We start from the raw sequence: 14,133 nt of genomic DNA on the forward strand, positions 1-14,133 counted from the left end.
GAGCATGAGTGTGGAGCATGGTAGTATGTTTGGAAAAACACCCCTAGAGTTTGAGAGCTACAAGCCCCCACTCACCCAGTAATTTTTGAACTGTCCCTAAATAATCCCATTAAAACACTGCATGAGAAAAATGTCAGAAACTCAAAACAATTGAAAGTACAGAGTATAAAACAGTACTTAGCCTAATATATTATTAACAGCCACGATAGCGTTGTCTACTGGTAGGTCTATTTTGAATTAATATTTCAACTCGTCACCAAGCTCTACCTGACACTAGTTGTTCCCAGCTATCGTCCTCGGGTAGCCGCAGCAATTCACATTTACATTTTAGAGCCAGACAAGCACACTTGATTCAATTTGTTAGTCCAGAGCTACAACAACAATGTGTGCTGATTGAACCAAAAAAAGTAATTGGAGGATGCGGGCATCAATCCCGCTACCTCTCGCATGCTAAGCGAGCGCTCTACCATTTGAGCTAATCCCCCTGTGCCTAAAACAAGAAGTATGAAATCTCAATGACCGCACTGCCAAATCCCTCGTCCATAAGAACGGATACTTTTTAAAAAGTATGCTTGCTTCAGCTGTCTAAAGGTATTTTTCATGGTAGTTCAGTAAATGTTGAAGTTGTGACTGGAGTAAGCCCAGTGGTGGAAATAGTTGTATTGTTGGGTTAGTATCCAGAGCTACAACAACAATGTGTACTGATTGAACCAAACTAAATATTTGGAGGATGCGGGCATCGATCACGCTACCTCTCGCATGCTAAGCGAGCGCTCTACCATTTGAGCTAATTCCCCTGTTCCTCCAACAAGAAGTATGAAATCTCAATGACCGCACTGCCAAATCCATCGTCCATAAGAAAGGATACTTTTTTAAAGTATGCTTGCTTCAGCTGTCTAAAAGTATTTTTCATGGTAGTTCAGTAAATGTTGAAGTAGTGACTGGAGTAAGCCCAGTGGTGGAAATAGTTGTATTGTTGTGTTAGTGAGTTTTGGGTGTTTGATAGCAGAAAAACCTGCGAGTCTGGAGTTCCCCCTGCTGGCTGTCTGTGGAATAACATTAGGATCAGTTGATCGTGGGGAAATGCATGTTAGTTGCCCATATCTAGCTGATAATTGTGAAGTCAAACGTTTGCTTTGTGTATATCTTGATTCGTCTATTGTTGCCATTGTCCTGGCTGGAAGGAGGTTCAGTAATGGGGCTGGTGAAGCGTGAGGTAATACAGTAGGGGGAGTGCGAGTGCTTCTTAAATGTATTGCTTTATGCATTCTCCTCACTCGCGTCCACACAAAAACGTACTCAAGAGAACGGAGTGGAGAATACAATCAGAGCATGAGTGTGGAGCATGGTAGTATGTTTGGAAAAACACCCCTAGAGTTTGAGAGCTACAAGCCCCCACTCACCCAGTAATTTTTGAACTGTCCCTAAATAATCCCATTAAAACACTGCATGAGAAAAATGTCAGAAACTCAAAACAATTGAAAGTACAGAGTATAAAACAGTACTTAGCCTAATATATTATTAACAGCCACGATAGCGTTGTCTACTGGTAGGTCTATTTTGAATTAATATTTCAACTCGTCACCAAGCTCTACCTGACACTAGTTGTTCCCAGCTATCGTCCTCGGGTAGCCGCAGCAATTCACATTTACATTTTAGAGCCAGACAAGCACACTTGATTCAATTTGTTAGTCCAGAGCTACAACAACAATGTGTGCTGATTGAACCAAAAAAAGTAATTGGAGGATGCGGGCATCAATCCCGCTACCTCTCGCATGCTAAGCGAGCGCTCTACCATTTGAGCTAATCCCCCTGTGCCTAAAACAAGAAGTATGAAATCTCAATGACCGCACTGCCAAATCCCTCGTCCATAAGAACGGATACTTTTTAAAAAGTATGCTTGCTTCAGCTGTCTAAAGGTATTTTTCATGGTAGTTCAGTAAATGTTGAAGTTGTGACTGGAGTAAGCCCAGTGGTGGAAATAGTTGTATTGTTGGGTTAGTATCCAGAGCTACAACAACAATGTGTGCTGATTGAACCAAACTAAATATTTGGAGGATGCGGGCATCGATCACGCTACCTCTCGCATGCTAAGCGAGCGCTCTACCATTTGAGCTAATCCCCCTGTGCCTCCAACAAGAAGTATGAAATCTCAATGACCGCACTGCCAAATCTCGTCCATAAGAAAGGATACTTTTTTAAAAGTATGCTTGCTTCAGCTGTCTAAAATTATTTTTCATGGTAGTTCAGTAAATGTTGAAGTAGTGACTGGAGTAAGCCCAGTGGTGGAAATAGTTGTATTGTTGTGTTAGTGAGTTTTGGGTGTTTGATAGCAGAAAAACCTGCGAGTCTGGAGTTCCCCCTGCTGGCTGTCTGTGGAATAACATTAGGATCAGTTGATCGTGGGGAAATGCATGTTAGTTGCCCATATCTAGCTGATAATTGTGAAGTCAAACGTTTGCTTTGTGTATATCTTGATTCGTCTATTGTTGCCATTGTCCTGGCTGGAAGGAGGTTCAGTGAATGGGGTGGTGAAGCGTGAGGTAATACAGTAGGGGGAGTGCGAGTGCTTCTTAAATGTATTGCTTTATGCATTCTCCTCACTCGCGTCCACACAAAAACATACTCAAGAGAACGGAGTGGAGAATACAATCGGAGCATGAGTGTGGAGCATGGTAGTATGTTTGGAAAAACACCCCTAGAGTTTGAAAGCTACAAGCCCCCACTCACCCAGTAATTTTTGAACTGTCCCTAAATAATCCCATTAAAACACTGCATGAGAAAAATGTCAGAAACTCAAAACAATTGAAAGTACAGAGTATAAAACAGTACTTAGCCTAATATATTATTAACAGCCACGATAGCGTTGTCTACTGGTAGGTCTATTTTGAATTAATATTTCAACTCGTCACCAAGCTCTACCTGACACTAGTTGTTCCCAGCTATCGTCCTCGGGTAGCCGCAGCAATTCACATTTACATTTTAGAGCCAGACAAGCACACTTGATTCAATTTGTTAGTCCAGAGCTACAACAACAATGTGTGCTGATTGAACCAAAAAAAGTAATTGGAGGATGCGGGCATCAATCCCGCTACCTCTCGCATGCTAAGCGAGCGCTCTAACATTTGAGCTAATCCCCCTGTGCCTAAAACAAGAAGTATGAAATCTCAATGACCGCACTGCCAAATCCCTCGTCCATAAGAACGGATACTTTTTAAAAAGTATGCTTGCTTCAGCTGTCTAAAACTATTTTTCATGGTAGTTCAGTAAATGTTGAAGTTGTGACTGGAGTAAGCCCAGTGGTGGAAATAGTTGTATTGTTGGGTTAGTGAGTTTTGGGTGTTTGATAGCAGAAAAACCTGCGAGTCTGGAGTTCCCCCTGCTGGCTGTCTGTGGAATAACATTAGGATCAGTTGATCGTGGGGAAATGCATGTTAGTTGCCCATATCTAGCTGATAATTGTGAAGTCAAACGTTTGCTTTGTGTATATCTTGATTCGTCTATTGTTGCCATTGTCCTGGCTGGAAGGAGGTTCAGTGAATGGGGTGGTGAAGCGTGAGGTAATACAGTAGGGGGAGTGCGAGTGCTTCTTAAATGTATTGCTTTATGCATTCTCCTCACTCGCGTCCACACAAAAACATACTCAAGAGAACGGAGTGGAGAATACAATCGGAGCATGAGTGTGGAGCATGGTAGTATGTTTGGAAAAACACCCCTAGAGTTTGAAAGCTACAAGCCCCCACTCACCCAGTAATTTTTGAACTGTCCCTAAATAATCCCATTAAAACACTGCATGAGAAAAATGTCATAAACTCAAAACAATTGAAAGAACAGAGTATAAAACAGTACTTAGCCTAATATATTATTAACAGCCACGATAGCGTTGTCTACTGGTAGGTCTATTTTGAATTAATATTTCAACTCGTCACCAAGCTCTACCTGACACTAGTTGTTCCCAGCTATCGTCCTCGTGTAGCCGCATCAATTCACATTTACATTTTAGAGCCAGACAAGCACACTTGATACAATTTGTTAGTCCAGATGTACAACAACAATGTGTGCTGATTGAACCAAACAAAGTAATTGGAGGATGCGGGTATCGATCCCGCTACCTCTCTCATGCTAAGCGAGCACTCTACCATTTGAGCTAATCCCCCTGTGCCTAAAACAAGAAGTATGAAATCTCAATGACCACACTGCCAAATCCCTCGTCCATAAGAACGGATACTTTTTTAAAAAGTATGCTTGCTTCAGCTGCCTAAAAGTATTTTTCATGGTAGTTCAGTAAATGTTGAAGTTGTGACTGGAGTAAGCCCAGTGGTGGAAATAGTTGTATTGTTGGGTTAGTATCCAGAGCTACAACAACAATGTGTGCTGATTGAACCAAACTAAATATTTGGAGGATGCGGGCATCGATCCCGCTACCTCTTGCATGCTAAGCGAGCGCTCAGCCATTTGAGCTAATCCCCACGTCACCACGCTCTACCTGACACTAGTTGTTCCCAGCTATCGTCCTCGGGTAGCCGCAGCAATTCACATTTACATTTTAGAGCTAGACAAGTACACTTGATTCAATTTGTTAGTCCAGAGCTACAACAACAATGTGTGCTGATTGAACCAAACAAAGTAATTGGAGGATACGGGCATCGATCCCGCTACCTCTCGCATGCTAAGCGAGCGCTCTACCATTTGAGCTAATCCCCCTGTGCCTAAAACAAGAAGTATGAAATCTCAATGACCGCACTGCCAAATCCCTCGTCCATAAGAAAGGATACTTTTTTTAAAGTATGCTTGCTTCAGCTGTCTAAAAGTATTTTTCATGGTAGTTCAGTAAATGTTGAAGTAGTGACTGGAGTAAGCCCAGTGGTGGAAATAGTTGTATTGTTGGGTTAGTGTCCAGAGCTACAACAACAATGTGTGCTGATTGAACCAAACCAAATATTTGGAGGATGCGGGCATCGATCCCGCTACCTCTCGCATGCTAAGCGAGCGCTCTACCATTTGAGCTAATCCCCCTGTGCTTGCAACAAGAAGTATGAAATCTCAATGACCGCACTGCCAAATCCCTCGTCCATAAGAAAGGATACTTTTTTTAAAGTATGCTTGCTTCAGCTGTCTAAAAGTATTTTTCATGGTAGTTCAGTAAATGTTGAAGTAGTGACTGGAGTAAGCCCAGTGGTGGAAATAGTTGTATTGTTGTGTTAGTGAGTTTTGGGTTTTTGATAGCAGAAAAAACTGCGAGTCTGGAGTTCCCCCATGCTGGCTGTCTGTGGAATAACATTAGGATCAGTTGATCGTGGGGAAATGCATGTTAGTTGCCCATATCTAGTTGATAATTGTGAAGTCAAACGTTTGCTTTGTGTATATCTTGATTCGTCTATTGTTGCCATTGTCCTGGCTGGAAGGAGGTTCAGTGAATGGGGTGGTGAAGCGTGAGGTAATACAGTAGGGGGAGTGCGAGTGCTTCTTAAATGTATTGCTTTATGCATTCTCCTCACTCGCGTCCACACAAAAACGTACTCAAGAGAACGGAGTGGAGAATACAATCGGAGCATGAGTGTGGAGCATGGTAGTATGTTTGGAAAAACACCCCTAGAGTTTGAGAGCTACAAGCCCCCACACACACAGTAATTTTTGAACTGTCCCTAAATAATCCCATTAAAACACTGCATGAGAAAAATGTCAGAAACTCAAAACAATTGAAAGAACAGAGTATAAAACAGTACTTAGCCTAATATATTATTAACAGCCACGATAGCGTTGTCTACTGGTAGGTCTATTTTGAATTAATATTTCAACTCGTCACCAAGCTCTACCTGACACTAGTTGTTCCCAGCTATCGTCCTCGGGTAGCCGCAGCAATTCACATTTACATTTTAGAGCCAGACAAGCACACTTGATTCAATTTGTTAGTCCAGAGCTACAACAACAATGTGTGCTGATTGAACCAAAAAAAGTAATTGGAGGATGCGGGCATCAATCCCGCTACCTCTCGCATGCTAAGCGAGCGCTCTAACATTTGAGCTAATCCCCCTGTGCCTAAAACAAGAAGTATGAAATCTCAATGACCGCACTGCCAAATCCCTCGTCCATAAGAACGGATACTTTTTAAAAAGTATGCTTGCTTCAGCTGTCTAAAACTATTTTTCATGGTAGTTCAGTAAATGTTGAAGTTGTGACTGGAGTAAGCCCAGTGGTGGAAATAGTTGTATTGTTGGGTTAGTATCCAGAGCTACAACAACAATGTGTGCTGATTGAACCAAACAAAATATTTGGAGGATGCGGGCATCGATCACGCTACCTCTCGCATGCTAAGCGAGCGCTCTACCATTTGAGCTAATCCCCCTGTGCCTCCAACAAGAAGTATGAAATCTCAATGACCGCACTGCCAAATCCCTCGTCCATAAGAAAGGATACTTTTTTTAAAGTATGCTTGCTTCAGCTGTCTAAAAGTATTTTTCATGGTAGTTCAGTAAATGTTGAAGTAGTGACTGGAGTAAGCCCAGTGGTGGAAATAGTTGTATTGTTGTGTTAGTGAGTTTTGGGTGTTTGATAGCAGAAAAACCTGCGAGTCTGGAGTTCCCCCTGCTGGCTGTCTGTGGAATAACATTAGGATCAGTTGATCGTGGGGAAATGCATGTTAGTTGCCCATATCTAGCTGATAATTGTGAAGTCAAACGTTTGCTTTGTGTATATCTTGATTCGTCTATTGTTGCCATTGTCCTGGCTGGAAGGAGGTTCAGTGAATGGGGTGGTGAAGCGTGAGGTAATACAGTAGGGGGAGTGCGAGTGCTTCTTAAATGTATTGCTTTATGCATTCTCCTCACTCGCGTCCACACAAAAACATACTCAAGAGAACGGAGTGGAGAATACAATCGGAGCATGAGTGTGGAGCATGGTAGTATGTTTGGAAAAACACCCCTAGAGTTTGAAAGCTACAAGCCCCCACTCACCCAGTAATTTTTGAACTGTCCCTAAATAATCCCATTAAAACACTGCATGAGAAAAATGTCATAAACTCAAAACAATTGAAAGAACAGAGTATAAAACAGTACTTAGCCTAATATATTATTAACAGCCACGATAGCGTTGTCTACTGGTAGGTCTATTTTGAATTCATATTTCAACTCGTCACCACGCTCTACCTGACACTAGTTGTTCCCAGCTATCGTCCTCGGGTAGCCGCAGCAATTCACATTTACATTTTAGAGCTAGACAAGCACACTTGATTCAATTTGTTAGTCCAGAGCTACAACAACAATGTGTGCTGATTGAACCAAACAAAGTACTTGGAGGATGCGGGCATCGATCCCGCTACCTCTTGCATGCAAAGCGAGCGCTCTACCATTTGAGCTAATCCCCCTGTGCCTCCAAAAAGAAGTATGAAATCTCAATGACCGCACTGCCAAATCCCTCGTCCATAAGAAAGGATACTTTTTTAAAAGTATGCTTGCTTCAGCTGTCTAAAAGTATTTTTCATGGTAGTTCAGTAAAGGTTGAAGTAGTGACTGCAGTAAGCCCAGTGGTGGAAATAGTTGTATTGTTGGGTTAGTATCCAGAGCTACAACAACAATGTGTGCTGATTGAACCAAACTAAATATTTGGAGGATGCGGGCATCGATCCCGCTACCTCTCGCATGCTAAGCGGGCGCTCTACCATTTGAGCTAATCCCCCTGTTCCTCCAACAAGAAGTATGAAATCTCAATGACCGCACTGCCAAATCCCTCGTCCATAAGAAAGGATACTTTTTTTAAAGTATGCTTGCTTCAGCTGTCTAAAAGTATTTTTCATGGTAGTTCAGTAAATGTTGAAGTAGTGACTGGAGTAAGCCCAGTGGTGGAAATAGTTGTATTGTTGTGTTAGTGAGTTTTGGGTGTTTGATAGCAGAAAAACCTGCGAGTCTGGAGTTCCCCCTGCTGGCTGTCTGTGGAATAACATTAGGATCAGTTGATCGTGGGGAAATGCATGTTAGTTGCCCATATCTAGCTGATAATTGTGAAGTCAAACGTTTGCTTTGTGTATATCTTGATTCATCTATTGTTGCCATTGTCCTGGCTGGAAGGAGGTTCAGTGAACGGGGTGGTGAAGCGTGAGGTAATACAGTAGGGGGAGTGCGAGTGCTTCTTAAATGTATTGCTTTATGCATTCTCCTCACTCGCGTCCACACAAAAACATACTCAAGAGAACGGAGTGGAGAATACAATCGGAGCATGAGTGTGGAGCATGGTAGTATGTTTGGAAAAACACCCCTAGAGTTTGAAAGCTACAAGCCCCCACTCATCCAGTAATTTTTGAACTGTCCCTAAATAATCCCATTAAAACACTGCATGAGAAAAATGTCATAAACTCAAAACAATTGAAAGAACAGAGTATAAAACAGTACTTAGCCTAATATATTATTAACAGCCACGATAGAGTTGTCTACTGGTAGGTCTATTTTGAATTAATATTTCAACTCGTCACCAAGCTCTACCTGACACTAGTTGTTCCCAGCTATCGTCCTCGGGTAGCCGCAGCAATTCACATTTACATTTTAGAGCCAGACAAGCACACTTGATTCAATTTGTTAGTCCAGAGCTACAACAACAATGTGTGCTGATTGAACCAAAAAAAGTAATTGGAGGATGCGGGCATCGATCCCGCTACCTCTCGCATGCTAAGCGAGCGCTCTACCATTTGAGCTAATCCCCCTGTGCCTTCAAAAAGAAGTATGAAATCTCAATGACCGCACTGCCAAATCCCTCGTCCATAAGAAAGGATACTTTTTTAAAAGTATGCTTGCTTCAGCTGTCTAAAAGTATTTTTCATGGTAGTTCAGTAAAGGTTGAAGTAGTGACTGCAGTAAGCCCAGTGGTGGAAATAGTTGTATTGTTGGGTTAGTATCCAGAGCTACAACAACAATGTGTGCTGATTGAACCAAACCAAATATTTGGAGGATGCGGGCATCGATCCCGCTACCTCTCGCATGCTAAGCGAGCGCTCAGCCATTTGAGCTAATCCCCACGTCACCACGCTCTACCTGACACTAGTTGTTCCCAGCTATCGTCCTCGGGTAGCCGCAGAAATTCACATTTACATTTTAGAGCTAGACAAGTACACTTGATTCAATTTGTTAGTCCAGAGCTACAACAACAATGTGTGCTGATTGAACCAAACAAAGTAATTGGAGGATACGGGCATCGATCCCGCTACCTCTCGCATGCTAAGCGAGCGCTCTACCATTTGAGCTAATCCCCCTGTGCCTAAAACAAGAAGTATGAAATCTCAATGACCGCACTGCCAAATCCCTCGTCCATAAGAAAGGATACTTTTTTTAAAGTATGCTTGCTTCAGCTGTCTAAAAGTATTTTTCATGGTAGTTCAGTAAAGGTTGAAGTAGTGACTGCAGTAAGCCCAGTGGTGGAAATAGTTGTATTGTTGGGTTAGTGTCCAGAGCTACAACAACAATGTGTGCTGATTGAACCAAACAAAGTAATTGGAAGATGCGGGAATCGATCCCGCTACCTCTCGCATGCTAAGCGAGCGCTCTACCATTTGAGCTAATCCCCCTGTTCCTCCAACAAGAAGTATGAAATCTCAATGACCGCACTGCCAAATCCCTCTTCCATAAGAAAGGATACTTTTTTTAAAGTATGCTTGCTTCAGCTGTCTAAAAGTATTTTTCATGGTAGTTCAGTAAATGTTGAAGTAGTGACTGGAGTAAGCCCAGTGGTGGAAATAGTTGTATTGTTGTGTTAGTGAGTTTTGGGTGTTTGATAGCAGAAAAACCTGCGAGTCTGGAGTTCCCCCTGCTGGCTGTCTGTGGAATAACATTAGGATCAGTTGATCGTGGGGAAATGCATGTTAGTTGCCCATATCTAGCTGATAATTGTGAAGTCAAACGTTTGCTTTGTGTATATCTTGATTCGTCTATTGTTGCCATTGTCCTGGCTGGAAGGAGGTTCAGTGAACGGGGTGGTGAAGCGTGAGGTAATACAGTAGGGGGAGTGCGAGTGCTTCTTAAATGTATTGCTTTATGCATTCTCCTCACTCGCGTCCACACAAAAACATACTCAAGAGAACGGAGTGGAGAATACAATCGGAGCATGAGTGTGGAGCATGGTAGTATGTTTGGAAAAACACCCCTAGAGTTTGAAAGCTACAAGCCCCCACTCATCCAGTAATTTTTGAACTGTCCCTAAATAATCCCATTAAAACACTGCATGTGAAAAATGTCATAAACTCAAAACAATTGAAAGAACAGAGTATAAAACAGTACTTAGCCTAATATATTATTAACAGCCACGATAGCGTTGTCTACTGGTAGGTCTATTTTGAATTCATATTTCAACTCGTCACCAAGCTCTACCTGACACTAGTTGTTCCCAGCTATCGTCCTCGGGTAGCCGCAGCAATTCACATTTACATTTTAGAGCCAGACAAGCACACTTGATTCAATTTGTTAGTCCAGAGCTACAACAACAATGTGTGCTGATTGAACCAAAAAAAGTAAGTGGAGGATGCGGGCATCGATCCCGCTACCTCTCGCATGCTAAGCGAGCGCTCAGCCATTTGAGCTAATCCCCACGTCACCACGCTCTACCTGACACTAGTTGTTCCCAGCTATCGTCCTCGGGTAGCCGCAGAAATTCACATTTACATTTTAGAGCTAGACAAGTACACTTGATTCAATTTGTTAGTCCAGAGCTACAACAACAATGTGTGCTGATTGAACCAAACAAAGTAATTGGAGGATACGGGCATCGATCCCGCTACCTCTCGCATGCTAAGCGAGCGCTCTACCATTTGAGCTAATCCCCCTGTGCCTAAAACAAGAAGTATGAAATCTCAATGACCGCACTGCCAAATCCCTCGTCCATAAGAAAGGATACTTTTTTTAAAGTATGCTTGCTTCAGCTGTCTAAAAGTATTTTTCATGGTAGTTCAGTAAAGGTTGAAGTAGTGACTGCAGTAAGCCCAGTGGTGGAAATAGTTGTATTGTTGGGTTAGTATCCAGAGCTACAACAACAATGTGTGCTGATTGAACCAAACTAAATATTTGGAGGATGCGGGTATCGATCCCGCTACCTCTCGCATGCTAAGCGAGCGCTCTACCATTTGAGCTAATCCCCCTGTGCCTAAAACAAGAAGTATGAAATCTCAATGACCGCACTGCCAAATCCCTCGTCCATAAGAACGGATACTTTTTAAAAAGTATGCTTGCTTCAGCTGTCTAAAGGTATTTTTCATGGTAGTTCAGTAAATGTTGAAGTTGTGACTGGAGTAAGCCCAGTGGTGGAAATAGTTGTATTGTTGGGTTAGTATCCAGAGCTACAACAACAATGTGTGCTGATTGAACCAAACTAAATATTTGGAGGATGCGGGCATCGATCACGATACCTCTCGCATGCTAAGCGAGCGCTCTACCATTTGAGCTAATCCCCCTGTGCCTCCAACAAGAAGTATGAAATCTCAATGACCGCACTGCCAAATCCCTCGTCCATAAGAAAGGATACTTTTTTTAAAGTATGCTTGCTTCAGCTGTCTAAAAGTATTTTTCATGGTAGTTCAGTAAATGTTGAAGTAGTGACTGGAGTAAGCCCAGTGGTGGAAATAGTTGTATTGTTGTGTTAGTGAGTTTTGGGTGTTTGATAGCAGAAAAACCTGCGAGTCTGGAGTTCCCCCTGCTGGCTGTCTGTGGAATAACATTAGGATCAGTTGATCGTGGGGAAATGCATGTTAGTTGCCCATATCTAGCTGATAATTGTGAAGTCAAACGTTTGCTTTGTGTATATCTTGATTCGTCTATTGTTGCCATTGTCCTGGCTGGAAGGAGGTTCAGTGAATGGGGTGGTGAAGCGTGAGGTAATACAGTAGGGGGAGTGCGAGTGCTTCTTAAATGTATTGCTTTATGCATTCTCCTCACTCGCGTCCACACAAAAACATACTCAAGAGAACGGAGTGGAGAATACAATCGGAGCATGAGTGTGGAGCATGGTAGTATGTTTGGAAAAACACCCCTAGAGTTTGAAAGCTACAAGCCCCCACTCACCCAGTAATTTTTGAACTGTCCCTAAATAATCCCATTAAAACACTGCATGAGAAAAATGTCATAAACTCAAAACAATTGAAAGAACAGAGTATAAAACAGTACTTAGCCTAATATATTATTAACAGCCACGATAGCGTTGTCTACTGGTAGGTCTATTTTGAATTCTTATTTCAACTCGTCACCACGCTCTACCTGACACTAGTTGTTCCCAGCTATCGTCCTCGGGTAGCCGCAGCAATTCACATTTACATTTTAGAGCTAGACAAGCACACTTGATTCAATTTGTTAGTCCAGAGCTACAACAACAATGTGTGCTGATTGAACCAAACAAAGTAATTGGAGGATGCGGGCATCGATCCCGCTACCTCTTGCATGCAAAGCGAGCGCTCTACCATTTGAGCTAATCCCCCTGTGCCGCCAAAAATAAGTATGAAATCTCAATGACCGCACTGCCAAATCCCTCGTCCATAAGAAAGGATACTTTTTTTAAAGTATGCTTGCTTCAGCTGTCTAAAAGTATTTTTCATGGTAGTTCAGTAAAGGTTGAAGTAGTGACTGCAGTAAACCCAGTGGTGGAAATAGTTGTATTGTTGGGTTAGTATCCAGAGCTACAACAACAATGTGTGCTGATTGAACCAAACTAAATATTTGGAGGATGCGGGCATCGATCCCGCTACCTCTCGCATGCTAAGCGAGCGCTCTACCATTTGAGCTAATCCCCCTGTTCCTCCAACAAGAAGTATGAAATCTCAATGACCGCACTGCCAAATCCCTCGTCCATAAGAACGGATACTTTTTAAAAAGTATGCTTGCTTCAGCTGTCTAAAAGTATTTTTCATGGTAGTTCAGTAAATGTTGAAGTTGTGACTGGAGTAAGCCCAGTGGTGGAAATAGTTGTATTGTTGTGTTAGTGAGTTTTGGGTGTTTGATAGCAGAAAAACCTGCGAGTCTGGAGTTCCCCCTGCTGGCTGTCTGTGGAATAACATTAGGATCAGTTGATCGTGGGGAAATGCATGTTAGTTGCCCATATCTAGCTGATAATTGTGAAGTCAAACGTTTGCTTTGTGTATATCTTGATTCGTCTATTGTTGCCATTGTCCTGGCTGGAAGGAGGTTCAGTGAATGGGGTGGTGAAGCGTGAGGTAATACAGTAGGGGGAGTGCGAGTGCTTCTTAAATGTATTGCTTTATGCATTCTCCTCACTCGCGTCCACACAAAAACATACTCAAGAGAACGGAGTGGAGAATACAATCGGAGCATGAGTGTGGAGCATGGTAGTATGTTTGGAAAAACACCCCTAGAGTTTGAAAGCTACAAGCCCCCACTCACCCAGTAATTTTTGAACTGTCCCTAAATAATCCCATTAAAACACTGCATGAGAAAAATGTCATAAACTCAAAACAATTGAAAGAACAGAGTATAAAACAGTACTTAGCCTAATATATTATTAACAGCCACGATAGCGTTGTCTACTGGTAGGTCTATTTTGAATTCTTATTTCAACTCGTCACCACGCTCTACCTGACACTAGTTGTTCCCAGCTATCGTCCTCGGGTAGCCGCAGCAATTCACATTTACATTTTAGAGCTAGACAAGCACACTTGATTCAATTTGTTAGTCCAGAGCTACAACAACAATGTGTGCTGATTGAACCAAACAAAGTAATTGGAGGATGCGGGCATCGATCCCGCTACCTCTTGCATGCAAAGCGAGCGCTCTACCATTTGAGCTAATCCCCCTGTGCCGCCAAAAATAAGTATGAAATCTCAATGACCGCACTGCCAAATCCCTCGTCCATAAGAAAGGATACTTTTTTAAAAGTATGCTTGCTTCAGCTGTCTAAAAGTATTTTTCATGGTAGTTCAGTAAAGGTTGAAGTAGTGACTGCAGTAAACCCAGTGGTGGAAATAGTTGTATTGTTGGGTTAGTATCCAGAGCTACAACAACAATGTGTGCTGATTGAACCAAACTAAATATTTGGAGGATGCGGGCATCGATCCCGCTACCTCTCGCATGCTAAGCGAGCGCTCTACCATTTGAGCTAATCCCCCTGTTCCTCCAACAAGAAGTATGAAATCTCAATGACCGCACTGCCAAATCC

General features: G+C 42.4%; 16 non-coding genes across 16 annotated transcripts; all 16 read right to left on the reverse strand.

The window, feature by feature from the left end:
- Positions 1 to 2,052: 2,052 nt before the first annotated feature.
- Positions 2,053 to 2,125, reverse strand: trnaa-agc (transfer RNA alanine (anticodon AGC)). The gene has a single exon. It is a non-coding gene; the product is annotated as a tRNA-Ala (tRNA).
- Positions 2,126 to 4,084: 1,959 nt separating this feature from the next.
- trnaa-agc (transfer RNA alanine (anticodon AGC)) lies at positions 4,085 to 4,157 on the reverse strand. The gene has a single exon. It is a non-coding gene; the product is annotated as a tRNA-Ala (tRNA).
- A 474-nt stretch (positions 4,158 to 4,631) lies between these two features.
- Positions 4,632 to 4,704, reverse strand: trnaa-agc (transfer RNA alanine (anticodon AGC)). Its single transcript has one exon. It is a non-coding gene; the product is annotated as a tRNA-Ala (tRNA).
- A 239-nt stretch (positions 4,705 to 4,943) lies between these two features.
- Positions 4,944 to 5,016, reverse strand: trnaa-agc (transfer RNA alanine (anticodon AGC)). Its single transcript has one exon. It is a non-coding gene; the product is annotated as a tRNA-Ala (tRNA).
- Positions 5,017 to 6,273: 1,257 nt separating this feature from the next.
- On the reverse strand, positions 6,274 to 6,346 carry trnaa-agc (transfer RNA alanine (anticodon AGC)). The gene has a single exon. It is a non-coding gene; the product is annotated as a tRNA-Ala (tRNA).
- Positions 6,347 to 7,290: 944 nt separating this feature from the next.
- Positions 7,291 to 7,363, reverse strand: trnaa-ugc (transfer RNA alanine (anticodon UGC)). The gene has a single exon. It is a non-coding gene; the product is annotated as a tRNA-Ala (tRNA).
- A 239-nt stretch (positions 7,364 to 7,602) lies between these two features.
- trnaa-agc (transfer RNA alanine (anticodon AGC)) lies at positions 7,603 to 7,675 on the reverse strand. Its single transcript has one exon. It is a non-coding gene; the product is annotated as a tRNA-Ala (tRNA).
- Positions 7,676 to 8,619: 944 nt separating this feature from the next.
- On the reverse strand, positions 8,620 to 8,692 carry trnaa-agc (transfer RNA alanine (anticodon AGC)). Its single transcript has one exon. It is a non-coding gene; the product is annotated as a tRNA-Ala (tRNA).
- A 473-nt stretch (positions 8,693 to 9,165) lies between these two features.
- trnaa-agc (transfer RNA alanine (anticodon AGC)) lies at positions 9,166 to 9,238 on the reverse strand. The gene has a single exon. It is a non-coding gene; the product is annotated as a tRNA-Ala (tRNA).
- A 239-nt stretch (positions 9,239 to 9,477) lies between these two features.
- On the reverse strand, positions 9,478 to 9,550 carry trnaa-agc (transfer RNA alanine (anticodon AGC)). The gene has a single exon. It is a non-coding gene; the product is annotated as a tRNA-Ala (tRNA).
- A 1,178-nt stretch (positions 9,551 to 10,728) lies between these two features.
- Positions 10,729 to 10,801, reverse strand: trnaa-agc (transfer RNA alanine (anticodon AGC)). The gene has a single exon. It is a non-coding gene; the product is annotated as a tRNA-Ala (tRNA).
- Positions 10,802 to 11,040: 239 nt separating this feature from the next.
- Positions 11,041 to 11,113, reverse strand: trnaa-agc (transfer RNA alanine (anticodon AGC)). The gene has a single exon. It is a non-coding gene; the product is annotated as a tRNA-Ala (tRNA).
- Positions 11,114 to 12,369: 1,256 nt separating this feature from the next.
- On the reverse strand, positions 12,370 to 12,442 carry trnaa-ugc (transfer RNA alanine (anticodon UGC)). The gene has a single exon. It is a non-coding gene; the product is annotated as a tRNA-Ala (tRNA).
- A 239-nt stretch (positions 12,443 to 12,681) lies between these two features.
- trnaa-agc (transfer RNA alanine (anticodon AGC)) lies at positions 12,682 to 12,754 on the reverse strand. The gene has a single exon. It is a non-coding gene; the product is annotated as a tRNA-Ala (tRNA).
- A 944-nt stretch (positions 12,755 to 13,698) lies between these two features.
- On the reverse strand, positions 13,699 to 13,771 carry trnaa-ugc (transfer RNA alanine (anticodon UGC)). The gene has a single exon. It is a non-coding gene; the product is annotated as a tRNA-Ala (tRNA).
- Positions 13,772 to 14,010: 239 nt separating this feature from the next.
- Positions 14,011 to 14,083, reverse strand: trnaa-agc (transfer RNA alanine (anticodon AGC)). Its single transcript has one exon. It is a non-coding gene; the product is annotated as a tRNA-Ala (tRNA).
- Between the last annotated feature and the right edge of the window lie 50 nt (positions 14,084 to 14,133).

This window comes from Oncorhynchus kisutch, unplaced genomic scaffold (assembly GCF_002021735.2).
Source record: "Oncorhynchus kisutch isolate 150728-3 unplaced genomic scaffold, Okis_V2 scaffold830, whole genome shotgun sequence".
NCBI classification, from domain to species: domain Eukaryota; kingdom Metazoa; phylum Chordata; class Actinopteri; order Salmoniformes; family Salmonidae; genus Oncorhynchus; species Oncorhynchus kisutch.